This window comes from Schistocerca serialis, chromosome 2 (assembly GCF_023864345.2).
Source record: "Schistocerca serialis cubense isolate TAMUIC-IGC-003099 chromosome 2, iqSchSeri2.2, whole genome shotgun sequence".
NCBI lineage: Eukaryota > Metazoa > Arthropoda > Insecta > Orthoptera > Acrididae > Schistocerca > Schistocerca serialis.
Window position 1 is genome coordinate 857,230,119 of NC_064639.1, and position 26,931 is coordinate 857,257,049.

A 26,931-nucleotide genomic window follows, 5' to 3' on the forward strand; every position below is an offset into this window, starting at 1 on the left:
TTTCCAGTTCGGAGAAAAAAAATCGGAGGCCTTAGAACTTGAATGCACCTCGTACTTTAGCGATAAACGTTCACAACTAAATAGAAACCTTACCACCAAGGGCGCCGACCGGAGTGGCCGAGTGGTTCTAGGCGCAACAGTTTGGAACCGGGCGACCGCCACGGTCGGAGATTCGAATCCTGCTCGGGCATGGATGTGTGTGATGTCTTTAGGTTAAGTAGGTTTAAGTAGTTCTAAGTTCTAGGGGACTGATGACCTCAGAAGTTAAGTCCCATAGTGCTCAGAGCCATTTGAACCACCAAGAGCAAGAGGTACCACGGAGCTCGACCATCAGGGAGATTTTCGTAGACGCGTGGAAGACCTAAAGCTTAAAGCCTCTGTCATGGCGAGGGAACTGATGCCACTATTCTGCGGTAGAGAACTCAACATCTCAACAAAATTTAGACTCTACAAAGTAACTGTGCTATCAAAAATCGTTTATGGGGGCACGTCTTACGGTCTTGCTATCAAGGTCCAAATACTGCACATCCAGATATTACAACACAACGAAAAGAGCCGAGAAATTAGAGCAAATACGGAGACTTACAAGCAGTCGTTCTTCCCACGCACAATTCGTGAATGGAACAGGGAAGGGGGGATCAGATAGTGGTACAATAAGTACCCTCCGCCACACACCGTAAGGTGGCTCGCGGAGTATAGATGTAGATGTAGGTGGATTCTTAGAGCTTCACGATACACGCGCATCCAGACACAGCATCAGGAGCTCAATATAGAACCTACTGTAGAAATGATCCAACTCAGGTGTACAAAAATTCATGAGAAATTAGACCATCTCAGACATGTCATAGTCATATTCGAGACGTGGTACCACCAGTGCAGAAACTTGGCTTTGGTACAGGTTGCCCAAGGCATTAGTTGAATAGGACATCAGAAGTGAGACAAAACAAATTATCCAAGACATTTGATGAAGAGGACATTAGAAATGAGACAATAAGAATAAAGAACAGAACCCTCGAACTTACGGACATGTATCCCTTACAAGACCGCCCCAAGTGCAATAAATAAAGTTGTGAAAATTTTGCCTTACCCTGTCACAAGCAGAGAGAGCTGAAGAAGCGATGGAATTCACCGCTTGCTGTTTTTTGGGGACACTAGTAAGAGAGCGATCCCATACGCGAAGAAAGCGTTCGTAATGAGGTAACGCCCGATAGGTATGCAACGTACAGGTAACGAGGGTGCGACTTTAGCCAACACCGACTCAAAGGAAGGCCTCGGCGCTTCTTCGTGACGCCACGTCAGCTAGGCACGGCGAACACCAGGTCTGTTCCAGGCATACTCATAATGGTGGTGTCTCCCTCTCTGACACAGGAAAATGTGAAACTATTGGCGGTGGTTGACCAACACACATTGTTCTGAGAAATTTCTGAAATCAATTAATCGTGCAATTCATTACACTTCTTAACAAATAGTGTACTCCTGAACTTAAATTTCACCTGTTTTAAGGACTGACAAACAAAAACAACTTCATGGTCCAGCGGCAACAGAATTCGTGCTTCTTTACCTTATTTGTAACTCTGAGAAGTTACGTTTGTACTCGGTTGCTTTTACAAGACACTGTGAACATATTGGTGCTCTTCTTTAGGTATCTTGGTTGACTATGGGGTTAGGAGCACTGAATGTTAATGAAATATCTTGCGATTTTACACGTTGGGGGAGGGAGTGGGAGACAGCAGAAGAAGCAAAAGAGAGATACTTGTTTTATCAAATAATTTTTATTTTATTTTATAAAGATTCTCCTTTCAGTAGCAAGAGGGGTATATTTACCTTTTCTAATGTGTATGTTTAAAAAAGTTTAAGATCAGCAGTATTTTCGATGTATGAAGCTATTTTGTTTCCTGTTTAGAATTCCTTTCCTTGAAAACGACTGTAATCTAATGACTGGCAACAGTTGGACATTTACACATGTAAATTAGTTCACATTTCCAGTGACGATGTCAAAAGAAAATAAATAAATAAATAATAGAAAAGAGTTAAATGTAAGGGTGTTGGGGTAAGTTTCGATAACAAAATGGATCAAGTAAATATAGTTACTTGAATGTAAAATTTCCGAAGCTTGCAATGGGGCAAAGCATCTTCTCATATTGATCTACGTTTGTTTCGACAGGATTCAGTAATACAGAACTATGATCTTCATTTGTAGCTTTACGATAGTAAGAAAATCTTTCATCTAAATAAAACTGCAGAATCCAAAACAATACCAAACATTTTGTCCAAAAAGAAGAGATTTATAGTGATGAGCACGCCCAGGCGTTTCTGCCTGCAACAGACCTGGCGTTCGCCGTGCCTAGCTGACGTGACGTCACCAGCAAGCGCCGAGGCCTTCCTTTGAGTCGGTGTTGCTTTAGCTGACCACTGCTACTGGGAAAACAACCATAGTCTACGCTTACTTACAGTAGGCTCCGGTGGCCTACGGTAGTTCTACAATTCTAGGAAAGAGTGAACTACCGTGGGCATTAACTACCTCCTGCACGTCCGCAGCGAAAGGAAACAGTAAAAAAGAAGTAGCGATCAGGAGAGATGAGACTCGCCGCGCCGGCGGAGGGCTTTGACACGGCCGGCGGCGCGCCGCCGCGGGCTGTTGGCATACGGCCGCCGACACCCAGGCACGCGCTGCAGCTTCGGCCCCCGGCCGCCAGAGCGCGCGCGCGCCGCCCGCCCTTTCCCACTGTGGGAGCCGGCGTCGCGTCCAGTCGCTGCGCGTCCTCCTCCACGGCAACCGCCAAGTGGCGTCTCCACGACCGACCGCTCGCCTGGCGCGCGCTGCTCCGCCACCGTTCGACGCCCCTCCGGCGTCGCAGGACATGTGACCCTATTCACAAGGTACGTCGCGACGCGTGCCGTCCCCTCGTCGTGGGGTCACTTTGCTCGTGATTCCAGTGTCCGTCGAAATTGTGAAACTTGTGCATCCTCTTAAACTCATTGCGTGTTTACAGTCCCCGTCGCGGTGTTATATCCTTCCAAAGTTTCAGACGACCCGTGTCAAAGTGTTTTCCGCACAGAATCTGAAACAGTGAGCAGTATACCACTTCGCTTCTGGATACTTTACATGAAGCGTATCGATGATTTTGTTGTCTCTGAGAGACTATCTTCTAATTGCTGTGATTTCCGTTGCTTAACTTCTCTTATTGCCGTAAAGAAAAAAAAAACATAAAAAATAGTGAACGCAAATTGGCCAGTGCCGATTGTCAAAGACGTAAATATAAAAAGAAAGAGTACGAGATAGAGAGCTTGATAGGTGTCTTCCCAGCCTCAAGTGGCAGGGAATATATCGTGCTTCCGAGTATTCCCTTGAACTAAGTTAGGAAAACCTCGAAAAGCTATATTTCAGCATCTCCACAGGTATTTGAACACTGCTCCATTTGAATACGAGTAATCTCAAAGACAGCACTGTATCTCCCGGTCAGTCACTGTTTAAGTCTGCAGAACAATTTCACGTGTAATTTGCAACAGCGGATGAGACCAAACTTCTTAATGTTTTATCTTCTGGCAATCTCTCTTCACATCAAACTCCTCTCCTCTTTGCTGCCTTCACCACGTCCCTCTTCCTAAATTTCCATCTGCTGTACCTTGCCTTCGAGTATTAAGGTGCATGAATGTGCTTATACGTTTGTTTATATCTGTGAGGGTTTGTTTGTTTGTGTGTGTGTGTGTGTGTGTGTGTGTGTGTGTGTGTGTGTGTGTATGAGAGAGAGAGAGAGAGAGAGAGAGAGAGAGAGAGAGAGAGTGCGAGAGAGGGGGGGGGGGGGGGGGTGAGAAAAGAGTGATTTAAAGAAAGAGAAACTGATAGCAATAGAAAAACACTCACTAGAGGCTTTCTTTTCTTACGACAAAAGCAGCCTTACTACATCTTTAGTTATCAAATCACCTTTCAGTGTTTTAAAAACACTGTGATTTAGTCTCTTTCCTGTTCCAAGTGCGAAAGGCATGCGGAAAGAACAACCAGCAGTAAGTCTGCGTTGAAAGTTTCTGATTTTCCCATCATTCATACTTCATTTTATCACTCCAAACCAACGTGTGATCGTCTGAAATGCATTGTATGTAGATGTACTCTATTAATTGTGATTATTTGTTACCGAATGAATCATTCTAACTAAATATTTATCGTAACCGTCGTTTTACCTTATCATATTATATTTTCAGTATCGGAATGTTGTTGTTAATTCCCTAAAGAAAACTGTATTCATTGATACTGCAAAATGATTATATATGCCATCGAGTAGTGCTTGACCGAAAGTTGAACCGTTAAAATAAACCTTTACTAGAATATCGCCAGTAACATTATTGTATGAGCGCATCTTCCTCGATGACGACTATGAAACGGCGTTTTATCTAATTCAGCTGCAGCTCGCGGTGTAATGGTGCCGGAATGGTAGTTCAGTGCGTGCGGTCAGAGGGCTGGGGGTGTTCTTTGCAGAAAAAGGAGGGAAAAAACCTGAGTGAAGTATTCAGCAATGAATTGAAGGGGTGTCACGTGACGTCCGTCCAGACCAAATGACGACAACGAACAAAATGAGAATAAAAAATGGTTAGCGTCGCTGCCGTTAGACCACGGTGTTAATCCTAGTGTCTTCCCACGTCCGGGAAGATCTGACCAAGAAAGCATCCACGGCTAGGTCTCAGTTGACACCTTCCACGGTAACTCAGTGTGATTGAAATATGGTGCAATCTTAATTTCTGCTCTTCTTCGAATTAACAAAGGTGTTCCGCGGTGACTGGCTCATCAGCCTGTGACCAACCCCGCATATCTGCTACATCCATTGTGTTTTTTCCTAGACAGTTGCCCCTACCGTTATTAATAGCGTATTCTCGCGTAATGTAAACATACATATCAGCGTATCCACAAATGGCTTTTCTGCAAAGTTTGTGTGATGTATACTTTCCAGAGCAAAGTGACGCAATGCTTAAAGTCCTGGACTCGCATTCCAGAGAAACGGGTATCGAATCCGCATCCATCTATCCAGAATTAGGTTTACCGTGGTTTCCTTGAACTGTATGAGGCAAATTGGGGATGACTTCTTTATAAAGAATACCGCTGACTTGCACTGCCATCCTCGTCCAATTTTAGCTTGTGTACCATCTCTAATAACCTAGCTGTCGGTGGGAGCTTTTCCCCTTTAATTATTTGAAATGCAGTCATCTTGCATTATTGCCATGTCGACGATGATGGCCAGATGTGTGCGTTCCTACATCACTGATCTAACAGCTCAGGTACTGGAGTATAAATCACCAGGCATCTATAACAAGAAACACAGATCACTTGAGGCAACGTAGACTTTTCATGGCTTGTTCATCCAAATTGTTGATACTCTAATCATTTTCCATAATCGTATTAACGTTTTTCTGTCACTATGGACCGGGCGGAGTGGCCGAGCGGTTCTAGGCGCTACACTTTGGAACTGCGCGACCGCTACGGTCGCAGGTTCGAATCCTGCCTTGGGCATGGATGTGTGTGATGTCCTTAGGTTAGTTAGGTTTAAGTAGTTCTAAGTTCTAGGGGACTGATGACCTCAGCAGTTAAGTCCCATAGTGCTCAGTGCCATTTGAACCATTTGTTACTATGTTATTTATTCATTCCAAACCAATGCATAATTTTCCTGCTGATTCTTGATACAGAAATTTTGTTTCTCGCTTCATGGAGTACTTCCAGTTGCTTGTCACAGTCCCTCGTGCCGATACTTTACGAGCATAAAATAGTCCCTGACATGACCAAAAGAGAGGAAAAAAACCGAACCTGAAGTGAGTTCTTGTTTCAGTTCTTCTTCTCCTTTTTCTTCTTCTTCCCCCTCCCCCCTCCTACTCTTTCTTCTTCTTCTCTCCTTTTCTTTTTCACTGTTACACAAGCACACACATTCTTTATTTTACTCTTCTTTTCAAGATCGTAGCTCTAACCCTATTCCCACTGACAACGGATTACACTGTGACCACTACGCTAAAAACGCTCGTCCTAGAGTTGCTGTCAACCTTAGGGTAAAGATTTTTTTTTTACCAAGGAGACACCTAATTTTCAAGACCGTTCAACTCATAGTAAATGATAAACACTAGCGGTCATCCTGGAAAGTATCAGTTAGCGCCCGTGCCTCAAGCGTGTAACCTCCCCACAAAAAAATATAAATATTATTTGGTTAATGATTCTAATTTTAGTGTAACCTCAGAACAAAATTGGTTCCCATTTAATGTACCAACAAAATTCTTTTCTCATTTAATGTAAGCTCGAAACAGAAAAATCCCTAAACCTCGTAATAAAAAATAAATTCAGTAACCTGGTAAATTTTGGACGACAGCAGTGCTGCGTCATGGCCCTGTAAGATCATTCTGAATAAAAAAGCAAAAATTCTTACCTCAATAAAGTCGCCAACTATCTGCTCTTACAATAGCTTTTTCCGGCACAGCTCTGTGCAATGCTGGCCGATAGATTTGTCATTTATGAAAGGAAGCAACTGATTTTTCTTTTGCAACAATCGGAATGATCATGGATTGGAGAAATTAGTAAATTCTTTAAATTGAAATGAATGTTTGTTAGAAATTACTTTATATGACAAAGATTATTATTAGGACATTTTTAAAAGATTTACATGGGAGTTCACGTAACATTACTAGATATGCGCGAGGCTGCTTTTTACCTTACACAATAATACTCAGGCTCCGGCATCGCTGCACCGCGACCGGCCCAGCCAACACGATACACTATACCAGACCAGAGCACACTTCAGACAAGCGCAGACTAGCGACTAGCAACAACTTACTGCTACAGCTACACAGTTCCTACTGCAGTCAACACTGCTCTCTTATACTTTGCATATCGCAGGCAGCGCATGAGCAATACATCGAAATTACATCTGCTCGGACCTCTTACATAAAATTACATCTGCTCGGACCTTTTACAAGCGATACCCCTACTTATGGATCCCTCCCTCTTCCCCTTCCACCAAGCTTCTAGATTCCCACCCCCCTCCCCCTTCCATTACTAGCCCTTCCCCCTTCCTCCGCATCCAGCTCCTCCACAACCTCACTCTCTCTCTTTCTTGAACTGAGACGTTCCGATGCACGGAGAAATTATTTCGCATTCGGCAGAAGAATAGAATTCATAATACGGATCACAATTACTAGCCACTTTCAAAAATCGTCAGTATTTTATTTAAAGTACAAATCATCGCAGCTGTATCCAGCGCCTGAAGTAAGGCGGATGTCAGTATGTGTCACTGCAGATATATCAAAATGACTTACTACATCAAACTTTCCCTATCTCTCTACACACTTGCAGTTAACACAGAAGTTGATTCTTATGCGTAAATACATCATTATTTGCACACTGACGGTCTTATTTTGTGGACGGTACCAATTAAGAGCGCAAGTAAAGGCTGCATTCAGTTCGCCCTGAAAAGACAGTGCGAAGGGGGTGGCGGTCGTTCTAATTCTGATCTCCCTTCTTCTGCAGACACTCTTCTTTGTGACTCTGCGATCAAATGGTGGAATAGCGTCAAAATTGAAAATGGCGGGGTTCGTTCGCCTGTCGAGACTGTGACACATTCCTAACCGTACCAACATGGTCTCCACAATTTCAGTGGAAAAAATTGAGGATTATTTTTTTAAGCAACAACTATCGATGAACGTTAGCCAACTGCACTGTGGCTATAGTAACATTTTGGTTACTTCTTTTTCAAGTAAAACTGGGCGCCTGATACAGAAACGGATTATGAATTTCTTGGTGTATGACAGTCTTGGTTGCCAATTTTTTTTTTTTTTTTTTTGTCAATTTATTAGCAATGAGGCGTTTCGCCCATGTGGAATATCTTCAGCATAACATAAGAAGTAAAGGACTGAAGTTGGCTCATCACGTTACTTGTCACGTAAATCTGAAGATATCCCACAAGGGCGAAACGCGTCGTTGTCAATAAATATAAAAAAAGTTGGCAACCAAGACTGTCTTATTTCGAGAAGCCGAAAGATAGGGAAGGGAAGGATTCAGCACGTTTTCATATGCGAGGGACATGATACACTGTTGTTAGCTATGCTTCTCAGGTTTAGCATTTCCTGCTAGCAACCGTGGACAAATGTGTAAACCTCTCTCGCATTTCCTGTCACCCACGCTAGACATGTGATTCTGTACCAAAGTAAAGCTAAGTCTACGAAAAGATATCCACATCTGAATATGTAGGTTCCCGTTGTAGATATGTTTCTTACAGTCATTCCAGTACTTCGTAACAGACTACCGGTGGGAAATGTCATTGAATTAAATATTGAACAGAAATATGTAATGGTGTGTAGCAGAAAAAAGAAGGAAAAAGTGAGTAGATGAAGAAGTAATAGGAGAAAGCGTAAAGATAACTTAATGACTTATACGTTGTCCTTAGCTGGCCTGTAACGAGATAATAAGTGGAGAAACAAAAATGTGAAAAATTTAAGAAACAACACATGAACTTAACAAGTGCGATGCAATTAAAATTGAAAACAAAGATATGAGCTGAATATGTATATAGTGACAAAAGACCAGACAGAAATAAACAATTAGTTGTTCGTTCACCACAATTCCATCGCTCGCACTAACGGATTTCCCACAATACTTTTAAAAATTACGAGCTTTATTCATATTTCTGCCGCGTTGGGTAGCCGAGCGGTCTTAGTTGCCTTGTCACGGTTCGTGCGGGTGCGCCCGTAGGAGGTTCGAGTCCTCCCTCGGGCATGGGTTTGTGTGTTGTTCTTAGCATAAGTTAGTTTAAGTAGTGTGTAAGTACAGTGACCGATGACCTAAGCAGTTTGGTCCCTGAGGAATTCACACGCAATAGAACATTTTGAACTACTGAAAAAAATGTATCGCAATCACGAATAAATTATCTTTGGACATCTTCTTTTTGTGTTTGTAAAAGCAAAAAAGAATCGTCTGACAGTTATCCGATGATGTTTGTACTGTTATGAACGACTGAATGCTTTGTGAAGGTTTGGGTCCCCTGTTTTTTTTTTTAACTCGTTTTCAGCCTCTAATCAGTACTGCCTATTTAAAACAATGTGTAGTTTTTTACATGTATAGAACAACGTGTCTAGGAAGACTTTATTTACTGACTAAATTGATCAATAGTACAGATCAAAGAAGTTCTATAAGAAGAAACGTAAAAGTTTAACGTCCCACCGATTCGAGATCGTTGGGCAAGGAGCAGAAGATTTCATTAGAACAAGAAAGACGAGGATGGAGTTGAACCGCCGTATGTGACCTTGTTTGAAGAACAGTTCTGACTGGCATGGCCATACCGATTGCTCTCTCTCTCTCTCTCTCTCTCTCTCTCTTTTATTTTTAAAGGGAAAGGTGTCACCATTAATTATTGTTCATGAAATCATGTCGGTTGGCAGTGCTGAAATACTACGACGTTCCGACGAGTGTCATACTCATTATCTTTTGGGGTTGTGGGGTAGTATGCAAACATGGAGGGTATACCACTACGTACACGTATGGAACGCTACCTATCCTTCCCATCGGTATAGATGCGCGGGTGTCCAGAGTGCGCAGGTGTTGCTTGGGAAGTATGGAGTTAGAGCTATGACAGTGTCGCACACTCTGCACATAGCTATTACTTTTCTTTCATAGTGAAATAATGCCAATTTACCGACTTAGATCATGGAGCTAGGCCGAGGTAAACAGATAAATTGGCCGTACGGGATTAGCCGAGCGGTCTTTAGGCGCTGCAGTCATGGACTGTGCGGCTGATCCCGGCGGAGGTTCGAGTCCTCCCTCGGGCATGGGTGTGTGTGTTTGTCCTTAGGATAATTTAGGTTAAGTATTGTGCAAGCTTAGGGACTGATGACCTTAGCAGCTAAGTCCCATAAGATTTCACACACATTTGAACATTTTTGAACAGATAAATTGGGTGATAAAATCATTCGCTTCACATATTTATATAAAGCTTTTCACCTTGACAAAGCTGAGTGTTAATTTAACTGCTTATTCAGAAATGTTCAAGCAGCTTCTCACTTGTCCTCTCAGCATTTAGTGATCCCCGCACCCAATCTCAGGAAAATCTGATGTTTTATGCAGGAGACGAATAGAGGACCTACACAGTTTTACCCCGTAATGTTAAGCACGAGGACACAATAGCAGTTTCTGCGGAGTAGCTGTCAAATATCCAGCCACGGGAAAAAGAGTTTGCACAACATTAGAATAGAGATTACAACAGATAATGAATAATAAAATAACGGCCGTTAAGCGTCTGTACTAAGACGAATGTTTTGTGTAACATCTGTACGAACTGTTAATTCTTTTTAAGACATTTTCTAAAACAAGAATGAAATGTTCGCAAAAATCAACAGGTGTTTCACTTGGCACGGTTGTGTTGGTGTTGGAATACTCCTTGATATCTTCCGACTTAATATGGTTCAAATGGCTCTGAGCACTATGGGACTAAACTTCTAAGGTCATCAGTCCCTTAGAACTTAGAACTACTTAAACCTAACTAACCTAAGGACATCACACACATCCATGCCCGAGGCAGGATTCCAACCTGCGACCGTAGCGGTCTCGCGGTTCCAGACTGTAGCGCCCAGAACCGCTCGGCCACTTCGGCCGGCCTCCGACTTAATAGTTAACTGATCTCGACAAAAAATGGAGGGGGAGGGGGATTGGAAAGGTGGGCTAAAATACAACGTGGAACAGGAACCACGGACAACTTTCGTATTTTGTGTACATCAAGCGCTGATGGGACATCGGATCCCAGTGGGAGACATTGGATATACAGGGATCGAATTCAGGGTCTCAGAATTTTTAGTCATAGACACACCTTCTCATCCTTAACGTTCTTATGGCAGAAACACCCGTTGACATAAGAGCAAAATCCTTTCCATTCCACTCCATCGTTCAGCCACTTTCTCGAGGTCCTTCTCAGTAGCAAGAACCCGACTCTGAAATCACATTCCGCATTATATAAGAGAACTAAATAACATCCCCGGCTGTAGAGGACAGTAAATGACACATCTACTGAAGGAACAATAAGGATTACCTTTGTCCCTGTAAGTACTCGTTACCCTTGTACATCCTTCTTTCCAACCAGATCTCCCTCTTTTCCCAACATTCTTAGCTGGTGTAGTCTCCTTAAATTTCCTTTCCCCCAGAATCCGCTAGATCAGGAAACATTTATCTTGTACATCGATAAATTCTTTTTATACATGCCACTATCATTTTTGTTATTATTATCATTACTACTGTTATTCTTCTTATTCTTATTCTAATTATTATTATTATTATTATTATTACTATTATCATCATTAGTGGCAGCACCTGCAGTAGTACAGGTACTGTCAGTATTAACTTCACTAGTACATAGTCAATACTACAATACTGGCCATTAAAATTGCTACACCACGAAGATGACGTGCTACAGACGCGAAATTTAACCGACAGGAAGAAGATGTTGTAATATGCAAATGATTAGCTTTTCAGAGCATTCACACAAGGTTGCCGCCGGAGGCGACACCTATTACGTGCTCACATGAGGAAAGTTTCCAACCGATTTCTCATACACAAACAGCAGTTGACCGGCGTTGCCTGGTGAAACGTTGTTGTGATGAAAAATGCTTACCATCACGTTTCTGACTTTGATAAAGGTGGGATTGTAGCCTATCGCTATTGCGGTTTATCGTATCGCGACATTGGAGCTCGCGTTGGTCGAGATCCAATGCCTGTTAGCAGAATATGGAATCAGTGGGTTCAGGAAGGTAATACGGAACGCCATTCTACATCCCAACGGCCTCGTATCACTAGCAGTCGAGATGACAGGCATCTTATCCGCATGGCTGTAACGGATCGTGCAGCCACGTCTCGATCCCTGAATCACCAGATGGGAACGTTTGCAAGACAACAACCATCTGCACGAACAGTTCGACGACGTTTCAGCGGCATGGACTATCAGCTCGGAGACCATGACTGCGGTTGCCCTTGACACTGAATCATACACAGGAGCGCCTGCGATGGTGTACTCAACGACGAACCTGGGTGCACGAATGCCAAAACATCATTTTTTCGGATTAATCCAGGTTCTGTATAAGGCATCATGATGGTCGCATCCGTGTTTGGCGACATCGCGGTGAACGCATATTGGAAGCGTGTACTGTCGTATCACCCGGCGTGATGGTATCGGGTGCCATTGGTTACACGTCTCGGTCACCTCTTGTTCGCATTGACGGCACTTTGAGCAGTGGACGTTACATTTCAGATGTGTTGCGACCCGTGGCTCTGCCCTTCATTCGATCCCTGCGAAACCGTACATTTCAGCAGGATAATGCACGACCGCATGTTGTAGGTCCTGTACAGGCCTTTCTGGATACAGAAAATGTTCGACTGCTGCCCTGGCCAGCACATTCTCCAGATATTTCACCAACTGAAAACGTCTGGTCAATGGTGGCCGAGTAACTGGCTCATCACAATACGCCAGTAACTACTCTTGATGAACTGTGGTATCGTGTTGAAGCTGCACGGGCAGCTGTGCCTGTACACGCCATCCAAGCTCTGTTTGACTCAATGCCCAGGTGTATCAAGGCCGTTATTACGGCCAGAGGTGGTTGTTCTGGGTACTGATTTCTCAGGATCTATGCACCCAAACTGCGTGAAAATGTAATCACATGTCAGTTCTAGTATAATATATTTGTCCAATGTATACCCGTTTATCATCTGCATTTCTTCTTGGCGTAGCAATTTTAATGGCCAGTACTGTATTTACTCACATTGTCACTTCAGACACTCGAATCATTTTATACAATTTGTCTTACTAAAATTGCTAATTCTTAGGAAACTATGATGTAAAATAGGTACTGTATGTCTGAAATCCTGGGCCAATGCAAGAGAGCGCCTGCTGCCCCTATGCAAGTCAGATTATGTAAATAAATGAATACAAACATCCACACCCCCACCAAGCGGCACAAAAAGACGGTTCTGCTGCAGATGGGGAGTGTATGTAAATGCGGCGCAAAAACATCTGCGAGAGATGTCGTTCAGTTGGGGCTTGAAGTGCAGAGAGAGCGTGTCGAATTTGTAATGGCGACTTGCACTGCATTTAGATCAGATGGAAGTACAAAAAAATGTGGTGCAACAAAAGGCGGCTGCGCTTCCTGGTGTGGATGACGCCGGAGCTGTTGGAGGAGGTCGTCGACGTTGCCTGGTAACGGCGTCTCTGGCGGTTCCCTCCCTCCCACTCCTGCACACATTGTTCGCCGAGACAGACGGCGGGCGGTCCTGTGGTGCTGTGGGAATTCGCCGCCCGGCTGCTAGAGGACACTGCTGAGACGGCGCGTTGTTACTGATCAGGTATACAGCGGCCTTGGTAAACCCTTCTTACCCATGAAATTATTCAGCCTTTCGAGACCTTCGTCTGAACTGTTATCCTTAAGATCGCTTTATAAGGGCATGCTTGTTATTTAAATTGTCCAATTCTTTGATGGGGCTACTACCCAACACGGTTAAAGCGTAATGAGTCTCCGGGACCCAACTGTTGTTATTGCCGTGGACGGACGTTTTATTATATTATATATCGTTTAATTCTACATGTCCACTATGAATAAGTTAATATTAATCTTCGAATTTACACTCCTCGCCATCGAAATAGCAACACCACGAATTCATACTCGTTCTACGCAACGACCAAGGAGTGGCTAGCGAACGCTGGCCTGCTGGTCTTTCGATCGAATGTTTCCCGTGATTGAGAGATCAGGCCAGAGCGACAGTCGCACACATTCTGTATCGAGATACGTCAAGAGAGCATGGATAACATGTGGTCCTTCGTTATCCTGTCTTATTGCAAACAAGTCCGTTTCCTGACCTAACTCCGCCGCCGAGCGAACAATAAATTTATCCTCCTGGGAATTCGACGCTTGGGGCCATTGAAATCGTTCGTGTAACTGAGAACTGCATTCCTGGACCAATCGATTCCATGTTCAACACACTCCAGAATTCGCTTTTAGACCTACTGGAAAGTGTCAGGAAACGCATCTTGTAAAATTGCTCGAGGTACCGCGGTCACGCATTCTTGGATATCCGCAACGTCACAAGAGATAAGACTTGGTGCTACCGATACAATCCGGAGACCAATCGACACCCAGTGGCATCCTGTCCGTCTTCCCCGCCTTTCTCGATTAGAAAGTTATGGCGGATCAAGCATTCGTTGTCGAAAAAGACGATCAACAACGTCTTAATCTTGCATTTCGTCAGCCGACCTTTTTTAGGACTATGGGACGATGAATTCCATGCCACAGTTTTTCGCTTGCTATCCAGTTGGTACTGGTAGCACCACGTTTCATCTCCTGTTACGATACGGATAGCCAATGATGCGTAACCACGGTGCTTCGAGAGAGTCCACACAAAGTTAATGAACGAGAAACCCGCTGTGTAGTCTTTCCTTGCGTATAGCATGTACGAGTGTGCTGAAATGCTAATCATTTGCATATCCAAGCATGTGGTACACTTCGTACCAGTATGACGTTTGTTGCATGTCGTCTTCATAATGATGCAATTGTAACGGCCAGCAGTGTATTTATGTAAAGTGCGATCAAAAACTTTCCGTTCGAAGGCCGTTCAGTCCGGAATCGGTGTGTCAATCAGGCAAAAATCGCCGTGAGGATTCAAACAACCATCCCACCCACGCACCAGGATGGAGATACACGTTTGGTATAACACCGTGTTCTGCTGCGCGAAGAAGTCTTTAACTGCCTGCTCCACATCCTCATCCGACAGGAATCGTCGACCCTTCAAGGCGTGGTAATCGCATGGCGAGAGGCCTGGACTACAGGGCTAGTGCTCGAATGTCCCCCACTTGAGCTGGCGTAACATCTGCTTTACGGCTTTTGCGATATGGGGACGTGAGTTGTCATGAAGCAGGAGCACCCCCTGTCGAGTTTTCCATAAGGGTGGTTTCCGCCAAAAAAAAAGGGTTCAAATGGCTCTAAGCACTGTGGGACTTAACATCTGAGGTCATCAGTCCCCTAGACTTATAACTACTTAAACCTAACTAACCTAAGGACATCACACACATCCATGCCCGAGGCAGGATCCGAACCTGCGACCGTAGCAGCAGCGCAGTCTGGGCTGTAGTGCCTACAACCGCTCGGCCACAGCGGCCGGCGGTTTTCGACAGACACATTGCCCATACACGTTCTTCTTCATTCTCCTGTAGGTGTCCACCGATGTTCGTCATTCAGCAGCCAAGAAAAGAATAACAGACCTCAGGTACTGTTTCAACGCATTTGATAATAACGTCACCATAGTTCACGTTTCTGTATTTACCGTACGCACGTCGGAAAGACAAGAATGGCAACTAATTCCTTGCTCACATGTCAGTGCTTTATACAGTGTGGTGAGAAACAGCGTGAAAAGCTTGTAATGCCGTTGCAGGGGAGGCTGTCCTGAGAAACAATTATTAAGGAAAAAATTCGTTACACTTGCGCCGTTTCTGCGTTATTTAGCTTTGAAGTTATCCCCTCAGGAAGCTGCGCGTGCAAATTCAAGCAAGCTGCCACGCACAGTGGCCCAAATGTGTTCATCGTTTGATTTCTTCGGACCGAACAAACGTAGCTTTTGTTCCCCTAGCTTAAATTTAACACTTACGAAAGAGGCACGTTTTAGCTGGTAATGAGCATTTCAACAAGTGGTAACCCACAGACGCACAGATGTATCTGCATTACTGCCTTTTAACACGTACAAGTCCTTGAATTCGTCTGTGCAATGACCTGATTGGCTAACTTTAATGGTAATTAACTCGGAAACGGAGCAACATATCGAATTTTCTTCTTAATAATTATTTCCAGCACAACCTCACCTGTAACAAGCTTACAAGATATTCAAACAGTTTACCACCACCCATAAACCCGCATAAGATTCGCACTACGTTGCATATACGCTGCAGCAATGTCCTCAAACACAAACTTTTAAACGTCCCTTTGTAAGGTTTCCTATCCTTATTATGTACCCTAAGCTCAAAAAAAATAATATTACAGCTCAAATGGTCAGGATGAGCAGGGCACTGAAATACAAAATTGCTCTTTTCGGACTTGGTTTACTACAAATCCAAAAAGTGCTTTTCCAGTATTAGTGCACAAAAAGAAAAGAAACCGCGGAACAAAATAAATGGCGACAGATGATGTTGATGGTTGGCAAAGCTATTAAAGGGGAAGGGGGTGGAGCTAGAACGATGCCTCCATCACCATAGTAGCAACAACGCTTTCTGGCTGTATGTGAGGTACTGACCGAGATTGTGGACCTCTAGCTGAACGGCAATACAATGTGCATTCTTTGAAATGCAGGACTGCAGGTCAGATGGACTCGCTGTAGTGATTCCTAATTCCTCAGACAAAGATTTCTAATAGGCCTGAGCTGACGGTTTGCTCAACGCTGAACTGCCCAATGAGTGATGTGCACACTGGCTGTAGGTGCGCAACTGCAAAGGCCGCGACAAGCGTACCCTCGCCCCGAGCTGTACAGAGAATCACGACTGGCGTGCCGAAAACGCCAAGGCTCTGTATCTGCTCTCCGACAATTTGCTGAGCATACAGCGTACAACGGCCGAACTGCCCAGACTGTTCTCTACGGTGGACATCTACCGAATACCTCGACAATCTCTCCTCTCCTCTCTCCTCCACATAAAATCAACGCAGAGACGCCAAAAATTGACCCCACTAATTTTCAAACTGGCAGCGCAAATTGCACCTATGGAGTACTTATGACACCGCGCCAGATAGCCCATCTAGACACGGCATAGTGGTATTCCTATAATGAGAAAGTTTCCACGCCCGAATCTATGCTCTCCCCGGCTAAACTTGGCGCCAGAGAAACGCGCGAGCGTTCCACTGCTGCAAAGGACAAAGCTCTCCTTCCCAAAGCAAATAATAATCCACGGCGCCCATCTGTCGGTCGCACACGCGAGGTGCAAAATACGTTTCCAGAATGCAGGTCGCTGGCCATTGTCCTGCTGAAGACCGGGCCGCCCTCGTGGGCTGACTTTATGGCAAGATGCCACCACCTGCGCTCACAAGCAAAGCTGTCATACTTTTTGTAAAAGCCCTTGTGCTTTCCTGGAAGAGCTTACGGCTTTTCTTTGACTGCTGCCACCCTGGCCACGCCTCCTCGCCGTCCTCACTGACACAGACAAGAATCTAGTGCCACAACCATTACTGCTAGCGGTTCACCAACTTAAACCTTAGTTGTTGTGTTTATGTGTGCTTAACATCACATGAAGGAAATTTCCAGTGGAAGCTAAGTGTAGTTACTCTACTCATTTATTTACATTCTTCTGGTACAGCTGTTTTTACGCTGTGACTTTTAGTTGCTTTCTTGATAAAATTGTCATGGTATTTGTCGTCTATTTCAGGAGTGAGGTGTATCACAAACGAATAGCGTGATCGGTAACGTTTGATGACTATACGGTCATGTAAGAGTTACAAGAAAGGAAAGAAGATTGGGGATTACTACCCATCAACGGCTTGATTGTTAGAGACGCATCAAAAGCTCGGATTGGGGAAGGATAGGGAAGGATGTGGGTCTTGCTCGTATCAGCATCCACTTCAGTCGATTTAGGCAAAGAATATGCACCTCCCAGCCTAAATTGCAATTTTTGCTTTAGAATCCAGGAATAAGTGGATCTTTCAGGTCGTCAGACCATTGCGACATGCAACTCTGAGTGATCTTTTAGATGAGATGTGTGGTGTCACCGCCAGACACCACACTTGCTAGGTGATAGCCTTTAAATCGGCCGCGGTCCATTAGTATATGTCGGACCCGCGTGTCGCCACTGTCAGTAATAGAAGACCGAGCGCCACCACACGGCAGGTCTAGAGAGACGTACTAGCACTCGTCCCAGTTGTACAGCCCACTTTGCTAGCGATGCTACACTGACGAAGACTCTCTCATTTGCCGAGAAGATAGTTAGCATAGCCTTCAGCTAAGTCAATTGCTACGACCTAGCAAGGCGCCGTATTCAATTGATATTTATTATATGAAGCATGTATCATCAAGAGCGATGTTCTACAATTGTGGATTAAAGTTAAGTATTCCAGAAGCTACGTACTTTCTTTATAGCATTCATTACGTATCCTGTTTCAGACCTCACGCCGGCCTGCGTGAGTTTAAGCGCGTGCCTTTCGGCTTCCTCTCATTGTGTCTAGGCTGTCTTGTCTAGACACAGCAAGATGCATGTTTGCTTAGGAGTTAAAGACAACCAAGAAAGAAGAATTGTTATGTGAATATCGTAATACGGGGTGACTTCACTACTGGCCATTAAAATTGTTACACCAAGAAGAAATGCACATGATAAACGGGTATTCATTGGACAAATATATTATACTAGAACTGACATGTAATTACATTTTCACGCAATTTCGGTGCATAGATCCTGAGAAATAGTACCCAGAACAGCCACATCTGGCCGTAATAACGGCCATGATACGCCTGGGAATTGAGTCAAACAGAGCTTGGATGTCGTGTACAAATGCAGCTGCCCATGCAGCTTCAACACGATATCACAGTTCGCCAAGAGTACTGACTGGCGTATTGTGACGAGCCAGTTGCTCGGCCACCATTGACCAGACATTTTCAATTGGTGAGAGATCTGGAGAATGTGCTGGCCAGGGCAGCAGTCGAACATTTTCTGTATCCAGAAAGGCCCGTACAGGACGTGCAACATGCGGTCGTGCATTATCCTGCTGAAATGTAGGGTTTGGCAGGGGCCGAATGAAGGGTAGAGCCACGGGTCGTAACACATCTGAAATGTAACGTCCACTGTTCAAAGTGCCGTCAATGCGAACAAGAGGTGACCGAGACGTGTAACCAATGGCACCCCATAGCATCACGCCGGGTGATACGCCAGTATGGCGATGACGAATACACATTTCCAATGTGCGTTCACCGCGATGTCGTCAAACACGGATGCGACCATAATGATGCTGTAAACAGAACCTGGATTCATCCGAAAAAATGACGTTTTGCCATTCGTGCACCCAGGTTCGTCGTTGAATACACCATCACAGGCGCCCCTGCCTGTGATGCAGCGTCAAGGGTAACCGCAGCCATGGTCTCCGAGCTGATAGTCCATGCTGCTGCAAACGTAGTCGAACTGCTCGTGCAGATGGTTGTTGTCTTGCAGACGTCCCTATCTGTTGACTCAGGGATCGAGACGTGGCTTCACGATACGTTACAGCCATGCGGATAATATGCCTGTCATTTCGACTGCTAGTGATACGAGGCCGTTTGGATCCAGCACGGCGTTCCGTATTACCCTCCTGAACCCACCGATTCCATATTCTGCTAACAGTCATTGGATCTCGACCAACGCGAGCAGCAATGTCGCGATACGATAAACCGCAATCGCGATAGGCTACAATCCGACCTTTATCAAAATCGGAAACGCGATGGTAAGCATTTCTCCTCCGTACACGAGGCATCACAATAACGTTTCACCAGGCAACGCCGGTCAACTGCTGTTTGTGTATGAGAAATCGGTTGGAAACTTTCCTCATGTCAGCACGTTTTAGGTGTCGCCACCGACGCCAACCTTATGTGAATGCTCTGAAAAGCTAATCATTTGCATATCACAGCATCTTCTTCCTGTCGGTTGTATTTCTTGTCTGTATCACGTCATCTTCGTGGTGTAGCAATTTTAATGGCCAGTAGTGTAAAATGGAACTTTCCCTACTTAAAGCCAGTGTAGACAAAAAACGATTTTCTCAACATTGTAGGAATGCTATTCAGACAGTGTGCTGCAGGGTTTGCGCTGTTAGTCGTGTTAGTGTCATGATTTGCCGTTAGGCGACGGTACCGATACGGCGACGCAAGGCTGAAGTATAAGCATCAGTACGCATACAGTTGGAGACAGTAAACAAGGGTCTGGTCAAGATGAGCAGGGCGTTACTCATAAATCTCTTTTATCAAAAGCCGGCCGGAGTGGCCTAGCGGTTCTAGGCGCTACAGTCTGGAACCGCGCGTCCGCCACGGTCGTATGTTCGAATCCTGCCTCGGGCATGGATGTGTGTGATGTCCTTAGGTTAGTTAGTTTAAATAGTTCTAAGTTCTAGGGGACTGATGACCTCAGAAGTTAAGTCCCATAGTGCTCAGAGCCATTTGAACCATTTATTTTTTATCAAAACACAGCAATAGTTCTGCTGTTCTTGGCAGTATCGATGCATTAAACGGATACGGAGAGGTCCTCTTCCCACACCGAGGTTGAAAAACATTATGGAGAAGTTCGAATTAACTTGCGATTTGGGAATTGCTCGTGGGAGAAGCCGACGGTCAATTGTTAAAGAAGTTATCACCGTGGTTGAGAATGCTGGCCGTAATGAATTTTCAAGGTGTGCACGAGCTGTGTCCTGACGGCTAAACTTTCCATGGTCCACCGTACGAAAAATGCTGCGAACAACTGTACGGTTCCAGGCAGTCGTGGGTGCAGATGAGTGGCATATTGAGCAACCCTTGTAACCTGGAACGTAAGCATTGTACACAATTAACAAACGTAGTCCTCTCATGTAGAAATTAAAATGTGTTTCTTTCAGTAGTTTGTCCGTTATTTCTCCTCCGCATGTCGCATGTCCTTACGAAGGGTTTCACAAAATTCCATTGACCTACGCTCACTCGTTTTTCATGGCAGTCCTCTCTGTTAGCGAAAGTTTAGTTATGACCACCCTGTACACCTTAAGTCACGGTCACGATACCGTTCATTACAGATTTATACACAAAATTGTCTGTCTTTGTCTCACTTTATTATTTCTAGTTACGCGATATGGCACTCAGCCTCAGATCCGTCGTATGACAAAACGTATGAACGTGAGGTACGTGTACTACAAGAAGTAAGATGAGCTCACACACTGATGGAAGACAATTGCAGTATGTAAATATGCAAAACACAAACCAAAAACTTTAAGAATCAGTACAAGGTGTTACGTCAGATGGTACAAGGTCATACCAAGCATGACGGCGTGAGTTATTCACATTATGTTTCCACTTCACAATCAAATCACCAACAGTCGTCTTGGGCAGCTTTAGAAGGGTTGAGATGTTGCTGTTGAATTTGTTACTCTGGTGGCATCAGATGACCAATCCACGTTCGAAGTCACTGAGCCCTCTTGATAGATCCATTCTCCTCTCACTATTTGTCCACTGAGAACACAGTACTTCCGTCCTCCTTTTACAATGGCGGGTCCGCCTCTTGTGAAATCTGTATTACATAAGGGTGTCCAGCTAATTTTGTTCGGATGTGTATTAAGGAAATAAATTCTTAGTTAACTGAAGGGCAAATGATACTCCATTCCAGTGACAAATGTTACAGAAAAATTCGCTTAGCTTGCGTAATTTCTGTATTACTTGCGAAACATTCATATTCAGCTGCAGCTTTTAGCGTGATACGTTTAGGACTGTTAATTTAAAAACGTTTCAAGTTTAAAGTACCGATCTTCCTATGTAGGATATGTGCAACGCTTGATTCAGGAAGGCTCGTTAATTTAAGAATTTACTTTCTATATAATGTGTTTTAGGCCGTTTCGTAGCAGATGGTGATTGTCTTTTATTATTTCTTTCATCCCTTACACTAACCAAACAGCGTAAGCGGAAACGAAGCAGGTTTCGTGGATGTATAAAATCGAAGGGCAGCATAAAAACATACGAATAACGATAATTTAAGAAACGAACACTTAAATGTGCCGGTGAGGCAGTATGCTGGGAAATGTTAAATTAACTGCGCAAGAGTTTGTCATAGGCAACAGGCTTTGGGCTACTATCTTCTGATTATCCTAGATCAGGATTTGTCTGTTTGTCTAACATTTACAAATACCTGCTCGCATAACACACTTCATTGCTAAACAGAGCCGCTCGCAAAACGCGAATCAAACAGGCGCGGCGGTTTAACTATGTTGAGTTGCGACGAGGTTTCGGTTTTAGAAGGTTTCTTTAGCCGGCAAGAAAGATACTATACTGTTTGTCCACCTTCTCCTTAGGAACATATGAGTGGTTAAAATAGAAAAACGGACAGAGCAGAATTTACGCAACTGGTAGAGAAATCGTGAAGAAGAGATTCCACTGAATATTTCCGACCGAACTCTGATCCACCAGAGGTGAATCCTGGAATGCGAGTTACACAAGAGAGAACAATGAGCTAGAGTTTGCAAAGTCTCTCCAGTCATATGGAAGTATGGCCCTTTGAACGATCTCGTGGTCCATTATCGCTATGCATCTTGCTTAATTTGGGAAATTCCCCTCCCCTACTGCTCTCGATATCGCCAGAGTATCAGGTCCATGAGAAAATATAACTATAATGTGTTCATTAACTACGAATTCTGACACCATAATGTGCGTAAAGAAATTAGTATGTTGTACAGTGAATCTACCGGCTTGATGCTCTATTTAATATTTTAATCTGAAAGGAAGTCCACCGTTCCAGTTTCACCTTTGACTCTTCAGCCTTAAAACCACATCGACGGCCGATTTCCGCGCTCCATTTCCGATGGACCGTTTCTCACGGTGGAGTTCACGCCTCATCAGCCTCCAGAAACGTAGAAAGCATATTTATCAGGTCCTCTTCGTGCCACGTTTGCATACGCTTTCACTAAAATTGATGTACACTCACTGAGGTTAGTTACGTTATTTATGAATGGATGTGTGAACGTGAATCTACTTCAGGATGAAAGCAACGTTTTAACGAATCACACTCGGCATCTGTCTACTCAGAAATTACGAACTTTAGTTCACAGGTCCGGTTTTCTGTTTGTGTAGTTTGGTAGCTAAAATGGTAACTTTCAAGACTGGTACCAGTAATAATAATAATATGTTTTCGATACTGATCTATGTGTATTACGGATAACACGGGATTCATATTCGATAGGAGCATGTTTCACACCCTAATCTGGCCCTCCAGGTGCTCCGTTGTTCTTCTAAATCTCTGAAGGCAAATGTAGGGGTGGATCGCTTTTAAAGGATACAGCTAATTTCTTCTTTATCCTTGTCGTGTTCGAGCATTTCTTTCCTTTCTAAAGACTTTCTCGTTGGCGCGTCGCTAAACACTAATCTTCCTTCCTTTCTTCTGGTAGAGAGGGAAGGGTGTAAGTGTTCGACAACTATATTTTCTAGAATTAGGTTTTTTAATACTACTTAATGACTTCCAGACTCTTTGTGTATGCGAAATATTTCAACACTTGTTATGGTTCGGATTCACTCGCTGTCTTTAATTTTCCCCCAGCAAGCACCAGTGCCTAGACCGTAGGACGCCTTCAGTAGCGTGATACGTAAAAAGAAATTGGTGTTACACCAAACTTCTAGCGGGTCCACGTGTTGCCAAGGTCGTTTCAGCTACACTGCAGAAATTTCGCTGGGAAGCCCTCACCCATCCTCCATGCACTCCTGATCTCTCCTCATGAAATTTCCATATTTTTCGAGGCCCAAAGAAAGACATTTTTCGATGAAAGCATTGACTGTCTTATCTCAGAGGGGAACAAATGTATTAACAGTTATGGCGACTGCTTCTGAAATAATGTACACTGCTTTTCCCGTCTGTCTAGTTCTCATATGACTGCCCCTCTCAAGTTCTATAACGTCCATTAAGGGTAACTGCAACAAAGATACTGAGACCAAAGTAACGATGAGTAATCCATGAACGAAGCCCCTACATAGTGTGATTTGGAACAATAATGTTAGTCAATAGACGAAAAGAAGGCTACTCATTAGTATTATTGAAAACGTAGTTACTTAAGGGGCAATAATACGGCCACTTACGAATAAAAGAAGGGACATCGGGACAATGGAACTAGATTTTATGAGGGTGTGCCTGTACGTTGAAACTTTTACGCTTAAGCTTGGTTATTGGAAGCTGTATGTGCCCAAACAACTCGTCAGCGATGTTAAAATAAGTACTGAACACATGACTGATAATCCGACCTGGATATCAAAACACAGATATTGTTAAGCACAATGTAATCTTCCTCTACAATAATTGCTCAGCTAGCGCTCGCAGCGAATAAAAACTCAATGCATATTTCCTTTTTCCACAAGTGTCGCATGTCAACAAAACCATTTCAAACATTCATCAAATGGTTCAAATGGCTCTGAGCACTATGGGACTTATCATCTATGGTCATCAGTCCCCTAGAACTTAGAACTACTTAAACCTAACCAACCTAAGGACGTTACACAACACCCAGTCATCACGAGGCAAACATTCATCCTCTATATTCAGTCCCACCAGGGAGCACCTCAAAATTCATTGTCTATAGGACACGTCCGCTACCAAAATCCCTCAATCAGCGGTGACTCAACACTCACTCTCTCTGCAACCGACGCACTCGCTTGCTAGTGTTCTACTAAAAATACAACCTCTGTTAGCCAAAGAATACGTATCAGTCATCTGTTCAGACACGCAAAGACGCTCATAGTGGCAAACATTTCAAACAAACTGCCATTTCCCATTATATGCAGGCCTTTCATCTTAACCCGTGGAGACAAGATTAAAACATACAAAATATTGGAAGAAATTGGAGTGACAGATACCGTAACGGGCAGACAAGAGAACAAACGTCTTCAGTGACTGGAGTATGTTAAAAGAATGCGCAATAAAAGGTAGCTCAAGAAGGTGTTGACGAGGACCCCGAGAAAATCTCATTGTCATGGAAATTATATATTGATCGAACATTGGATGAGATGGTGTTAACAGCTTTCTGTTGGAGTAACCGAGACTACAGGAAGGAGCAAACGACTAATGTCTAATGAGAGAAGTCAAAGAAGAAGAAAACAGAACTGCCTACTGGAGATATTCGTCCTTTGGTAGTGTCTTTAGTGATGCCACTTGCAATACCGTACTTCTATACTTCATTGTTCATGTGAAAGTACCACTGAAAATGTTGACTGCCTTAGCGATTTCATATGTGTGACACATAGAGGAAGACACACGACTCTAGTCTCCCGAGAGAGGGCAGTGGGTAATATTAATTTGCGTTGATGACTACGTACAAATACGAGTAGCCAGAACGCAGCGTAATGTCTCCCGTGGCTATCGCTTTAGATGAAAGTGTCAGTCTTTAGTGAATACATGGTTAAGTGCGCCCACTCTCTCTCACGTGAAAGGAAGATTTTTTTTCCTCTTCTTCTGCGAATAATGGGTCTACTAGTTGCTAGTGTATAAGAAAACTTAGCGGTGTGTAATTCTCTTTTTACATCAGTTCTTCGTCGCCCTGCAGGCAGAATTTTTACATTGGGCTAGAATAAAAAATGAAAGAGATGTTACGGCGAGCAGCGATTAGTAAAGTTATTTCTTTTTTGTACTGTCCGACTTTTACCTGAGTGATGTAAACTCCTGAAGGCTTTGCGCTAGCCGGTTCTCGAAAATTTGTAAGTTGGCTTTCTCTCAATAGTTTGCGTCTGTCTTCAGCTGTGTGCCAATTTAGTTTAGTCAGCATCTTTGTGACACACTCTCATGGGTCAAACAAACTTGTGACCATTCGTGATGCTCTTCTTTGTATACTTTTAGCATCCTCTCCTAGTCCTATTTGAAGTGGGTCCCACACTCTCGGATGGATCGAACCAGTGACTTGTAAGTTATTTCCTTTGCGGATTGGTTCCATTGCTTCAGTATTCTACCAGTGAATCGTAATTTGCCACCAGCTTCACTTACGACTAAGCAAATATGATCATTGTATTTCACATCTCTCAGGTATTTATAAGAGCTGATCGATTCCAACTACGAATCATGTTGAGGACCATAGCTGGCACTAATCTTAATGGAAGCCACCTAAGGTGTATTAGCATATTACGTTTTCGCGTTTTTTGGAGGGCAAAATATAACACTGAGGAGCTGCTCCACCGAATAGTAGCGGCTTCTGTCAAGAATACCATCATAACGACCGGGAGAAGGTGTGCTGACACCACACCCCTCCTATCCGTATCCGCCACTGAGATTGACACGGCGGTCGGATGGCCCCGGTAGGCCACTCGTGGCCTGGAAACGGAGTGCTTTTTTTTTAATACAATATTTCTGAGCATTTAAAGCCGGTAGCCAACCTATGCGCCACTTCTAAATCTTATCAAGATCTGACTGAGTGTTTACGCAGCTTTTTTCAGCCAGTATTTCATTATAGACAACTGTATCACCTATTAATGCTGTCTGTAAGATCATTAGTATACAATATGAACATTAAGGGTTCCAGCACACTTCCATGGTGTAGGCCAGAAGCTACTTCTGTGTCGATGACTCTCTATCGAAGATAACATGCTGCACTGCCAAGAAATGCTCAATCCAGTCACAAATTTCGCCTGATAACCCGTATCGTTGTACTTTTGGTAACAAGCCCAGGTTCGGTACTGAGTCTAAGCAATCAAGGAGTACTGTATCTGACTGTCTTGATCCTTTGATTTCAGAATGTCATGTAAGAAAAGTGGTAGTTATGTTTCACATGATAGGTGTTTGTAAATACATGTCGGTTGGCATGGAGGATGTCATTCTGTTAGACTGACGTTCAGTACTTTGCTTGCACCTTTACCTTCTACTAGTTGTCAACAAATTTAATGACGTTAACAGCAATCGTCCGTATCCTTAGCCAAGTCGTCACCACGTCTGACTCTCATAAGGACGTCTCGGGTACAATTCCCGACACCATCAGTGATTTTCACGGTTCCGTACCACAATCGGTAAAACGAAAGACATGCGATCGAAACGTTGGCCACTTGTCTGTCTGTCTATCTATCTGCCTAGCACCGTGCCGAAAACCCTTTTTCTCAAGAAAGGGATAGACGTATAAAGTTGAAATTTGTCACATATTGAGGTCTACAGTCCCATGGCGATGTTAAACAATGGAGCTTCTAAGACAATGCAGTCAAAGGATATAGCCATTTATGTCACATATTTTGATACACGCAAACTCACTAATCAAAACCTACAT

The 26,931-nt window shown here is 43.8% G+C and overlaps 1 protein-coding gene across 1 annotated transcript in view; it reads left to right on the forward strand.

Annotated features, from left to right (window-relative positions):
* Positions 1-2,764: 2,764 nt before the first annotated feature.
* LOC126456466 (uncharacterized) overlaps positions 2,765-26,931 on the forward strand; it is a 537,527-nt gene continuing 513,360 nt past the window's right edge. The window contains exon 1 of the mRNA XM_050092217.1: positions 2,765-2,880. The gene's annotated coding sequence lies outside the window, so the exon portion shown is untranslated. The remainder of the gene's footprint in view (positions 2,881-26,931) is intronic.